The sequence below is a fragment of the Caretta caretta genome, chromosome 3, assembly GCF_965140235.1.
Source record: "Caretta caretta isolate rCarCar2 chromosome 3, rCarCar1.hap1, whole genome shotgun sequence".
NCBI classification, from domain to species: Eukaryota; Metazoa; Chordata; order Testudines; family Cheloniidae; genus Caretta; species Caretta caretta.
In genome coordinates this window covers 25,750,756-25,763,698 of record NC_134208.1, presented here as the reverse complement: position 1 = coordinate 25,763,698, position 12,943 = coordinate 25,750,756, and the positions used below count along the sequence as shown (strand labels likewise).

Here is a 12,943-nt window from a genome sequence, read left to right as displayed (position 1 = left end):
AAGGATCTACAACCTATCCTAAAGGATGACCCAACACTCTCACAAGTCTTGGGAGACAGGCCAGTCCTTGCCTACAGACAGCCCCGCAATCTGAAGCAAATACTCACCAACAACCACATACCACACAACAGAACCACTAACCCAGGAACTTATCCTTGCAACAAAGCCCGTTGCCAATTGTGCCCACATATCTATTCAGGGGACACCATCACAGGGCCTAATAACATCAGCCACACTATCAGAGGCTCGTTCACCTGCACGTCCACCAATGTGATCTATGCCATCATGTGCCAGCAATGCCCCTCTGCCATGTACATTGGTCAAACTGGACAGTCTCTACGTAAAAGAATAAATGGACACAAATCAGATGTCAAGAATTATAACATTCATAAACCAGTCGGAGAACACTTCAATCTCTCTGGTCACGCAATCACAGACATGAAGGTCGCTATCTTAAAACAAAAAAACTTCAAATCCAGACTCCAGCGAGAAACTGCTGAATTGGAATTCATTTGCAAATTGGATACTATTAATTTAGGCTTAAATAGAGACTGGGAGTGGCTAAGTCATTATGCAAGGTAGCCTGTTTCCTCTTGTTTTTTCCTACCCTCCCCCCAGATGTTCTGGTTTAACTTGGATTTAAACTTGGAGAGTGGTCAGTTTAGATGAGCTATTAGCAGCAGGAGAGTGAGTTTGTGTGTGTATGGGGGTGGGGGGGATGTGAGAAAACCTGGATCTATGCAGGAAATAGCCTGACTTGACTATGTAAAGAGTTGTCACTTTGGATGGGCTAGCACCAGCAGGAGAGTGAATTTGTGTGGGGGGGTGGAGGGTGAGAAAACCTGGATTTGTGCTGGAAATGGCCCACCTGTTGATCACTTTAGATAAGCTATTACCAGCAGGACAGTGGGGTGGGAGGAGGTATTGTTTCATATTCTCTGTGTGTATATAAAGTCTGCTGCAGTTTCCACGGTAAACATCTGATGAAGTGAGCTGTAGCTCACGAAAGCTCATGCTCAAATAAATTGGTTAGTCTCTAAGGTGCCACAAGTACTCCTTTTCTTAATGTCAAAGTGTTGTCAGTTCCACACAGTGTTTGGTAACAATAGCTCTGGAAGTTTTCATTTGCCAATTAAAAAAAAAACAACACCACACACATACGGTTCTTTTTAAACCCTGCCAAGTAGAAACTACTTTTCAAATTTATTTTTTGCAATTTTTCTTCATCTTTCAAATAGCTCTACTGGAACCCACTTTTGGTAGCAAATGGAGTGAAGTGGCAAAAGTCTTCAAAGTTTCATGAGCACACCTCTGAGTAAGAAAAGTATCCAACAAACTATGAAAGTTCAGATAAACAATCAGCAACTCATTTAGAACTTAAAACAAGTTCCTGCAAATGTAGACAACATATACACACACTTATGTGTCATCTGGTAAGAAGTTACTGAAGTGTTAGATATATAATTTATTGGAAACAAATGAACAAATAATCAGGGCTTGCAGAATTTTCACAAACACCAGTATCTCAAGTGAAAAAAAAATAATTATATCAAAAGAGCCTTTATAAGCCACAACCCTGACACTTAACAGAACAAAGACAGTAGTGTTTTGTATTTGACCAGAATGCTGTTTAATTTTATTCAATAAACTTTAAAAAATGGTTATTAACTATATCTTATGCTTTTGTTATTCCTCATTACCCCTTACTACCTTTACTCCACATTTTATTATAGATCAGACTCTCTGTGTTAGACCCTCTTCGTTTTTGTTCTTCCTTCATCCACCTATATCCTTTCCTCTTTCAACAGTACTTTCACCTTAGTCCTCTTCCTTCTTCTCCTTGCCTCACTCCCCCCCACCCAAAATATCTCTGTCCTGTGCCTTAATTAATCCCCCCTCTTCTCTTTTTCTCCATCCTACACAGACGCACACACCCCTCCACCTTCAGCCACTCACTCACTGGCTCACTCAACTTCCTCTCCCCCATTCAGCTGAGAGCAATAGCTTCTGGCTATGCAGCCCCTCAGCTCCTGCCTGTGAAAGTGGCAGCAGCACATGAGCTGCACTGCTGCCCAGCCCCCATTCCCTCTCTCAAAGAAGCATGAGCCCTAGAATTTAATTGAGAGCAATATCCTCTCTATACCCTTTCTATACTTTTATGTCTTTTTATACTTAAAAAAAAAAATCCTGTGGAAAGCTGCCAGTAATAATTTTCTGTTAAATCCCATAGGATTCTTTCATGAAGGACCCCCGTAATGTGGGCCAAGAAAAATAAGTGAGACCCAAATGCCAAAGCATCTATGTTGATTACTGACTGCACCTCAGTATGTATTTACTTATGGACTTGATGGCGTCATATTACATGGTAGAGAATACTTCCCTCTACGGCAGGACTCACTGAGTGAAATTCTATTGCTCATGTTATAAAGAAGGTCAGACTAGATGATCATTTTAGTCCCTTCTGGCCTTAAAAAAGTGAATCCTTAAATTTGCTGGTGGTTCTATTCTGTTCCTTTTACATCACATCTATAATATTAGCATTGAGTTCCCTGCGTTTATCTGAGTGTGGCTGAACCAAATCTGTTTTGTTGATATCCCCAATGACGCAGACTTCTGATGTGATGAACTGATTTGTTTCTGCTCATAACACTGATTTTTCTTTGATGTTTCTTTTGGGAATCACTTGCTCATAGCATACCATGCTGGATAATGCAAAACAGCTGTCCTGTTGACAGAGTAGAGAAGAGCTATCCTAAAGACTCATTTCCACACAGCTGCAGGCTCTTTTTCTTTCTGCTAGGAACCACTAGCCCAAACTGACTTCCTCTAATGAGCCTTGTCCCACAAAAATAAACACTATGCAAAGAAAACAAAAAATTGTCCCTCCCTTTAGGATTTGACAAGAAGTCACTATCTGAGGGACAGTCCGCTTCAAACACCAACATCTGCCAAAGTTTTCAAACAAGCTAAGAATAAGAACTGGTGAAGAGCAGCTTGTCTAAGTCAGAGCTGATGAGAACAGTTGGGCGACATGCTGCCCTAGAGATCCAGAACATTTCCTATCAAGAACTTGTACATCATTAATAGTGCTAACAAGAGCATTATATTTTCCTCTTCAGTTTTTGTTCCCCTCAAGGGTGAACAGCAGTAGCCAAATAGCAAGGCTTTCCCCCACAGAGAAGTGTGATGGGAGAAGTCATCGTCAAGGAGAGAGTACCGTGGAGTCTGTAGGGTCTTTCAGACCAGGCTCCCTTCTCATTCATGATGCCTCAAAAGTCTTTTCTTGGAGGGAGACCAAAAGATTATCTATAAGGCAACTTAGAGCATCACAAGCTGGGGTATAAATCTACAGTGCTCTAACATGCTGGGAACTAAAAGTTCCATAGTAGACTTTGACGTTTCCAGCTGTTTCAAAGTTGTCCATGCAGAGCTGTTGCTGTTGTCTCTCTCGTGGGGACACTGTACCAATCATTTAAGAAGTGCAGGCACTCCAATAAAGCCAAACACATTTAACAAAAATACACACTCTACAAGTTTACAATATGCTACATTTCAGAATATATATTTACTTTCATTTAAACACTGCAAAGGGGGAGGCATATAAATCACTCACACACTTAGCAATTTCTTACCTAGTAAGGTAGTAGTTCCAGTTCAGGTTCAATAATCTAGAATAATGGGCTTAGAAACTCTGCATCCGTCTGTCACATAAAACACACAGGAATCACACCCAGAATCACTATGCTTTTCCTTTCCTTCAACTTTGCAGATGACACTTCCCTACCTTAAAAAGAAAACAAACTGGGTTATCAAAGAAAGCCTTTACTCATTCTTTAAAAAGTGAAATTTGGAACATTGTTAAAACAGACTTAGAACAACAATTTTAAACCTGTGGCGGAGCTGAATTTTTTAAATATTTAATCTGAATTTTTATTCATGCAAATATTTAACTATTGTTGAACTGTCTCAACACATTAGTTGGGAATAAATTGGTGAATTGCTGCCAAGATTGGTGCAGGTTGTTTTCATGCAGCTGAGGCATGTGCATTATGTTAAGAATTCAACTAAATTATGGGAATGCGTGAGACACATGCCTTGTAAAATTTAGCTGCTCGTCATAATACCTATACTCATTTAAAACAAGTATTTATGTAAACGAACTGCTTTTGCCAAAATCCTTTGCATAGTGGAAGATTTCTGAGATTGGCTCTCATACTTTCAGAAGATTACCAAAGCTTTAAAAATAATAAATAAAATAATAATAATAATAATAATAAAAATATCACAAGTCACTATTAGGGAAAAACAAAGTAACCACACACCAGGGTTATTTCTAGCGTATCAATCTCTCTTTTTTATGGCTAAAAATCCACCATTCATTCCATACTCAAGAACTCAAGAACAGCGGCATAGTTGTTTTTGTTTGTTTGTTTACGAAGTTACTTTTGAAGGCTCATGCTTTTCCTAGTACAGACACAAAATCAACTTAAAAAAGTTACTAGCCACTAAACAAAAGGTTTGAATTCAAATGCCAGTTCACCCATAACCACAATATTTCTAATATGGTAGTAGAAAAGAGAAGTCTCTTCTCTAAGTATCCAGGTTTACTATTCCCTCTGCTGTGCAAGTTTAGAGGCAGAGGTAATCAGGCAAATAAGCTACTGGGAGAAAACTTGACTCTTGAAATCCCAGAGCTGCACTTCTATAGCTGTCATTACAGTAGAATCTAAAGTAACTGTTTCCAATCTAATCACAGGTTTTCACTCTCTGAAATTTTTCATGCTTGATCTCTGCCTGAAGGTGAATTTTGTTCTCAAAACTCTGAAGGGAAAACAGATCCATATGGAGGAAAGGAAGAAACCATTATTGATAAAAGCCACCCATCCCCCATCATGCAAAACAGAATTGGTTAGGCTCTTTCTGCCTTGGTAGTTTTTCCTTCAGTGGCTTATCTGCCCTTTTAGAATCTCTTCTGAAGGGAAGCTGATGTAGAGCAGGGAAAAACCCTTTCTGGGAGCAGTGAGTCTGGGGGCCATACATGAGTGGGGCTTCATAAGGCAGTGGCGCCAATTCCTGCACCACTGCTAGAGTGTTATGGTTCTGCCTGCACGTCTGCACACCCGAACAAAACTCCATGATAGAAAGAGAGAGAGAGAGAGAATCTGTCTTCTTTCGCTTAACCAGAGTCCAAGAATTTACTGCATGAGAGAAAACAATCAGTCTTTCTAATTAGTCATTCTATGCTGGCCTCAAAAAAGGTCTTGGAATATCATAGCTAGTAAGAATTTTGAAGGCATCAGTAGGTTACAGCACTCAATAGCAGATTTTTCAGAGATGCTGAGAATTAACAGTGGAAACCATTTTCTGGAAAACTGAGATACATTAAAAAGCAACATTTTTGTGGCGTGAGCTAAACCCTACCTCCGTAGAGATGTTCCATAGCCTTGTAGACATCTAGGCAGAGACTGCAATTTGTCAGTTTTAGAGATCAGGTTAAAATAATTGTTACCAATAAAATAAGTAAGTCTGAAAACGCATCCTTTTATCATTAACGAAATGTAAGAGAATTTGACCAAATGCCTACAAGACATTAGAGCAAGTCTTCTTGGTAACAAACTCTGTTGCACAATAATTCATCATAAAGGAACCTACATCTCAAGTAAAGAGTCATTTATCTCAGAACATGAAAGTTGACTATTAATAATGCATTTTTAAAGTGCTAAATACAAAATTTCAGAGCTTTGCCATGTTACACCACAGTTAAAGCTGACCAGAGTCTTGTCAGTTTCCATTGCAGCTATTGAGAACCATGAAGGCAGAAGTGAAACTGACAAAACACTGGGCAATTTTATTCTGCTTGTCATAGTATAATCAAACAACAGCATTGATTGAAGCTATTCACTGGTGAGGACAACAGAAAAAGTGGAGTTATGGGATGGATACAGTATTGGACACTCCCCTCTTGCAGCAGAAGGCTAAGAACATCCCGAGGAAGAAGCAGAATAACTACCACCATATTTGCTCTCATCAGCCAGGCCAGGACAGGAACAAGAAGAATGTCCTTTCCCCCTTCCAGTAGCCAAAGGATGGCTGGGGGTTTCAGGTTTATCAGAAACTTAAAAACCAAAACATGTGAAAATGGAGACATTTCCCCCACACACACACACAAGCAAATTCCAGGGACAGAACCTGGTAGTAATCCAGGACCACTTCCTTTACCCAACAGTGGACAAGGAAGGGAACATTGGATTCTCAAATGGGTATTACCACTGGGCAGTGAAGCACCTCCTTTTAAAAACATAGTCCTCCAGTTATTAGGCATCTGGGATCTTTTTCAAGCTCTTTGTAGGAGGACATGCGAAAAAGAGAGGACGAACTGAAAGCTATGCAAATAAAAATACAGCACGATTATATCCGGTTGTCATGGGGAAAAGTTCAAAATTTTAGTTTAGAAAAGAAGTCTGGCACACAGTATTTTGATATCAAATTGTTTGCTACGGAAAATGAGAAAAAAAAGTCATGGTTTGGCCATGGGAGAGAATATAAATCATTTTGTAGAAAAACTGTTTAAAAGTGGTTAGCTAGTTAGCTAACTTTAAAAAACACTCTTTACGACTTGGACACATATGGAGCTAAATTTGTCAGATTCTTGCTTAAAAGAAGCTGATCAAGGTGAAAGACTATAATCTTTTAATTGCAGAAGTCATAATCATCAGTCTTACAGCCGTAACAGCAACCTAGTACTGCATGAAAGAAAACAGAAGACTGATGTCAGTAAGGGAAAGAAAGCACAAAAACAGAAAGGGAGACTTAGTAAGTTAGTTTTAATGTTTCATTTAATTTTCCACTAAATTGAAAGTAGGCTAATAATGTCATAATTAAATATACTGTAGTTCAAAACGGTCTCATTCCTTTAAAATGCTCAGGATATATGTTTGTTTTGGAGGGAGTAGAGATTTGTATGAAAACGCAGATATATTTTCAAGCTGCCTTCATCTTCAAAGTGGTAGGTGTCAAATTTTTCAAGTCCTGTCCAAGAATTAAAAAAGCCATTGCTGGAAATCTTTAAATTCATTGCAGTCAAAGAAAAAAAATCCCCACATTTAAATGCATAAAGAATTAAACCAAACAGCTTCTGTATGATTGATACTGGAATAGGGTACATCACAGGCAATACATTTATAAAGAACAGAGGAATAAAAAGATGCTCAAAAGGAATTTAAACAGGAAATAACTAACATGTTTGAATTGAGGCTTAGGCTGGAACTAGGCTCTGAAGCATGAATGGGGGCGGTTTCAAAAGCCTGAGCCTCAACTTCAAAGCAATAGCTACACAGCTATTTTTAGAGCGCTTGCATGAGCTCTGCTAGCCCGAGTCTGTCAGCCTAGGCTGGGAGGCTTGCTCGCTCCTGTGGGATGTGTAGACATACCATAAGAAATAGTGAGGAGGTGGATTTCCAGAACGTAAGGCCTGATCAGGGAGAGGTTTATATATCTAGAAAAGAATTAGGAAGCAATTTAAAATGAAGCATATAAAAACCACAGAGGCAGTGACACAGATCGTGCCACCACAACACTGTCTTATTATCTGTGCAGAGGCATAAAATGAAAAATTTAAAGAAGAGTGCAAACAGATGTCAGGAAATACTTTTCATAAAGCAAGCAATGAATGTGTGAATGGCCTGCAAGGCAAAAGTTGTTGAGGCAAGAAACATTTTACTCCTGGGGAAATTGTGTCAAAAAATTAAAAATTCTGCACATAATATTTTAAAATTCTGCAAATTTTATTTGTCAAAGTAACACTGTATAACACCAGTTTCAATTATTTGGCAATTTATTTCAAAATACCTATCAGCAAGTATGTCTGTAACAATACAGACACACACACAAAAATTCCCACAGGATTAGAGAATTAAAGAAGCCCTTAGGACAGAGGCGGTCAAATTACGGCCCATGGGACTGTCCTGCCTGGCCCTTGAGCTCCTGGCCGGGGAGGCTAGCCCCCCGGCCTCTCCCCTGCTGTCCCCCCGCCCCTGCAGCCACGCCGGCAGCGCGGCTTGCTCCATCCGGATGGTAGGGCTGCTAGCTCCTGCTGCTTTGAGCAGCATGGTAAGGGGGCGGTGGCGGCAGGGTGGATAAGGGAGCAGGAGGTGTGTGGGGGGGGGAGAGGTTGGATAGGGTGTGGGAGTCCTGGAGAGAATCTGCCAGAGGGCAGGGGTGTGGATGGGGGGGGGGGGGAAATCAGTCAGGGGACAAAGAGCAGGGGGGGTTGGATGGGTCAGAGGTTCTGAGGGGGGCAGGAAGTGGGAGGGGGTAGGTAGGGGGCAGGGGCCAGGCTGTTTGGGGAGGCACAGCCTTCCCTACCCAGCCCTCCATACAGTTTCACACCCCAAGGTGGCCCTCAAAAGAAAAAGTTTGCCCACCCCTGCCTTAGGACAACCCAGCTCCTACTTCCCCCTCGCCACAGAGCCCAGCTGGGGAGCCAGATACTTACGCCCCTTCCCCCGCAGAGCCCAGCCACCCCTTCCTCTCGCCCAGACACTCACAGCCCCCTTCCCCCCAGAGACCAGCTGCAGGCTCCTGGCCCAGACGCTCACACCCTCTACTTCCCAGAGGCCAGCTGCAGAGCTCCATCTGTCCCACTCAGACACTCACACCCCTTACCCTCCTGGAGCCAAGAGATTCAGAGGGAGAAACAGGCTGATGCTGGTCCCAGGCTTGCACAAAGGTTCCTGTGCGCCGCTGCCTCCTTCCTTCAGGTCATGCTGGGACCTACAGCTGCCGGGAACCCTCCAGCTCCCTTGCTCTCCCCCGATAGTATATTTTATTTATGAGCGGGGCTCTGCCGGGTCCAATGGCCCCTAGTGTTGGCCAGCAACTCTGCAACCCATTTCTGTGGGAGGAAAGAGGAAATTCTGCATGCACAACATGAATTTCTGCAAAATTCTGCATTGTCCAGTGGTGCAAAATTCCCCACGGAGTAACATTTGGGTTGTTTGAGAGAAAAATGCCAACCATTGGGAAACTGCACAGTGAGAGAGGGGAGCAAAGTCTCTAAGAACTGAATATTCCTCAAAGATTCTTATGTTGTCAATTAAAGCAGAATACTTAACACATAACAGTCTTCTTTACATGCAAAATTGTAAATAAACTTTCAATACTACTTTAAAAGTGGCTGCAGTGGAGCCCCAGATAGATTACAAAGAATCAAGAAAATAGTTAAAGCATGTTATCAAAATTATTACCCTTTCTGTAGTATTCTGTCCTAAGTAGGAATGAGCAAAGATATGTACAAGTAACTGTTACATCAGATTCATACAGTATGTTGAAACCTCTCTCACAGCTGCCAGTACTTGTAGGTTTCTCTTTCACTGTAAGGCCAATAAAATGCAATATCACTACACTTTCAAATTTAGCAAAAGCATTATGCCAAATTAATGTGTGATGTTTGTCCTCTTTGAGTTACCCTTAGTTTTGTTACTATTTTGGTGCCACCTAGCAACTCAATTTAATGCTGGTCAAAATGCACTTTAAAATGAAGCATAGGAGGAATCAGTTCAGTATCTTCAGCACAACAGTCGAGTGAACCTGCCTGGAGCCAAGCTTATTACACATAGATTTCTGAACAGTCTTACTCTGCACCCAGTTTAACTTAAGACAATACACAGCTGCTACAATGAAAGTTTCCCACTGTTTAAGAAATAACGAAAGCCATATGATCAGTATTCAACAGAGCATAAATAGTGAAGTACTTACATGTACAAAGCAAAGTAGATTAAACACAGGACTGCAAATTTGACTGTTGCAGACCACAGACAAAAACAGAATGGTTAAATAAGGTAGTATGCAATATAAAGAAGACACCAGATTCTAAATAAGGGCACTACAAAATTACCTCAAAATTCAGAATTTCATTAAGGTACCAAGTTTCATGGTCTAAAATCAAGTTACATTTTCTGTATTTTGATTTCAGAAAACAAAAAGATAGAAGCTCTTAAGGGTATGTTGAAGTTGTAAAGATTTATGGTTTCAATAAGGTAAGGATTTGGCCATAACAGACATGTATTGTTTAACTATTATGTAAAGGAATGTAGGGGAGATCCTGCACCTGTCGTTAGGGGTCTTCTGTTAAGTCATTTGGATACCAACAGTATGAACACTACTTAAAGAAGCAGAGGTATTTTTGCCAAATCTTTGATGTTAGGTAAGCTTGTCCAGTTGGTTTAAGCTTAGTATAATAAAAAGCAGTAAGAGCATCTCCAAAAAGCAGGGAGATTCTGCAGAGGAAACCCTAGGAACAGCCACACTAAGGTTATGTTTGTGTGTTGGTGCTGTTATTTTAACTAACTACAAAGCAAACCTAAAGATGGGGATAAATTTGGACTCTAGCCAGCATGCATATCCTCTGCACAGAGCAGGGTAAAAATCTGCTAACAGATTTTTATTTAAAAGTTTGAAGTGACTAGAAGTGTTTTGGTTTTTAAATGAGAAACCTTTTTCAAAAGGCTGGCTGTACATAAAACATGCCCCAAAGAAACCACTTACACAATACTGAGTCCCTCAAATTATTTTTAATACTAACAGTTTTATCCAGATATCACTTCTTACTTTCTAAATGTGGCTAGAATCCCTCCTACAGCCGGCTTCTTCTCAACACTTAGCCAATTGGCCGTAGCAATCATTCGCCATTTGGTCCGTTCCTGTGCAACCACAAAGGCTTGACAGCCTGAGTCCAACATCAGAACTGACTTGATGAACCCAAGTATTAGGAGGTCTGCTTCTGCCTCCACCCCACAATTGGTGGAATTTTATCCCAGATGTTACAAGTTACCTGGAGAATGGCATTCACTGGAACGTCTTGTGGCATCCTTGCGACATGTCTGAAAAGCATAAGGTGTCGCCCGCTGACAATAGCCCCAGCAGTCTGTAGACTCAAACAAACATCCATCTGCATTACAGATGAAGTCATTCCACTTTATGCCCAGTATAGACATTGACATTTTGTGTAGAAAGTCTCCAGGTTTGTCCAGTCTGCGAAACATGGACACTGTGCCATGCAATCGAACAACAGTATGGGAAGGATACAGCTCAAATACATACTGAATTTGGTCGTCATATTAAGATGAAGATGTTGATTCCATATCCATTGTAAACGGCCCATGGCAGATGCTGTGATGCCAATCCGATGGAGAAATTCCACCTGAGAACTGGAGGAGCTGGTAAGTACAGAACCCAGATAGCAAAAGCGAGAAACTGATTCTACGGTTTCGTTGTTCAAAGAGATTGGAGTCGCAGGTGGACCTGGTCCTAGATTTTTCAGTTTTGTCTTTGACCACGAAACATGGAGATCTATCTTCGCTGACTCCTCCATATGCTGGAGTGTCTCATGAAACCTGTCAGGGCTCTGTACTAAAAGAACAACGTCATCAGCGTAGTCAAGATCTGTGAGCGAGAGATCACCGATCTCAGTGGCTATGGACTTGACAGAATGCTGCATTATGAAATCCATTGCCTGACAAAAGAGTGCAGAGGCCAGAACACAATCCTGCCTAACACCAGATACTGATGTAAAAGGTGCTGACATCCACTTCCCTAGACAAACATGGGCCCTTATAGAGTGAAATCATAAAACTGTCCTTCCAGGCAGTTGGCAGGGTTCCAGTTCTCCACACCAGAGGAAAGATGGCCAGAAGTGATTCTGCTATAGAAGCAAGAGCACATTTTAGCAGCTCTGAGGGGATGCCATCAGCACTGGCTGCATGTCTGTTTTTCAGCTTAGAGATGGCACACTTCACTTCATCCAAAGTTGATGCATCAGTACAAATGTCTGGATCTGGAACAGCAGTGACTGCCAGATCATCCAACTCTGAATAAGCAGCAGCTGGAAGATGGTTCAGGACACTGTGATAATGTTCCACCCACCGTGAGAGACAGTCATCATCCGATTTACATGGGTGGCCTTGGCTGTCATTCAGGATGCAGTTTGTAGTGACTACCTCTTGACCGCTGAGGTTGCAAATGGCACAGAATGCTGGCTTCAAGTCACCCCGGCTAAGCCAAATTCGACATCATCCGCCACTTGGTTATAATATGCCTCGTGATTGTGGAGTGTAAGCTGTTAAATTTTCGCTTCAGCTGATTATGAGTGTGCCTATCACCATGCTGCCAAGCTGCGGCCTTCAATTTAATTATCTGGAAGGCCTCCTCCAATAGCCATAGTCGGCATGCTAGATGCCTACAGCCAATCGTTTGAGAAGTCTAAAGATAAACCAGTCATAGCTTACCCCACAGCACCAATGGGAAGTTTGTGAATCACAATTTCCTGAAAAGTGATACTTCACATAATACTCTTGAGTGGGGGTTGCTGCAATTCCATTTCTGGAGACACTGCTTTCCAGAAGCAACAATTCTGAAAATTAACCAGGGACACGGCAGACAGTATCTTTTTGAGTTTCCAGGTATATCACAGGGGGTACTCAGCAGCTCCTTTTTACATTTCATTAAAAGTGTTATTAGAGGTTTGCTATATTTTGTTAGATAAAAGTTAAAGGTCCTGATCCTCAGCGAGTGTATATCAATCCACATATTGCAGTGATCAAAGGCAACAGTCTCTCTACACTTTTGGCACTTTGGGGAATATCTGGAATTTTAAGTACATCTTCTATCCTAGAAGCCTGGAAATTCTCAATCTCTGTTTAATAATAAAAATAACTAGTGTACCCACCTCTATTGTATTTGAGCATCTGACTCCTCATTCTAATCGCCTTGGATTGCTTCCAATACCAGAAGAGACTCTGGGCCAAATTGTCAGTTGCTATAAATTGGCATAGGTCCACTAGCTTCAATGAAGGTACGCCAAGACAGAGCAGCTGACCGTATGGCCTTCCATTGCCACTCATTAGGATGGCTGGTTGTTATGTGGGGATCTGGAGTGGACACTTGA

The 12,943-nt window shown here is 41.4% G+C and overlaps 1 protein-coding gene across 6 annotated transcripts in view; it reads right to left on the bottom strand.

Annotated features, from left to right (window-relative positions):
• Positions 1 to 12,943, bottom strand: part of CYRIA (CYFIP related Rac1 interactor A) — a 75,574-nt gene that overhangs the window by 46,799 nt on the left and 15,832 nt on the right. For 3 of the 6 annotated variants that reach the window (XM_075126402.1, XM_048845547.2, XM_075126404.1), the window contains exon 2: positions 3,633 to 3,784. The exons of 2 other annotated variants lie outside the window; for them this stretch is intronic. The gene's annotated coding sequence lies outside the window, so the exon portion shown is untranslated. Of the gene's footprint in view, positions 1 to 3,632; positions 3,785 to 7,430; positions 7,496 to 8,664; positions 8,883 to 12,943 lie in introns of those variants that run through there. One more of the 6 variants, XM_075126403.1, reaches the window with a different exon arrangement.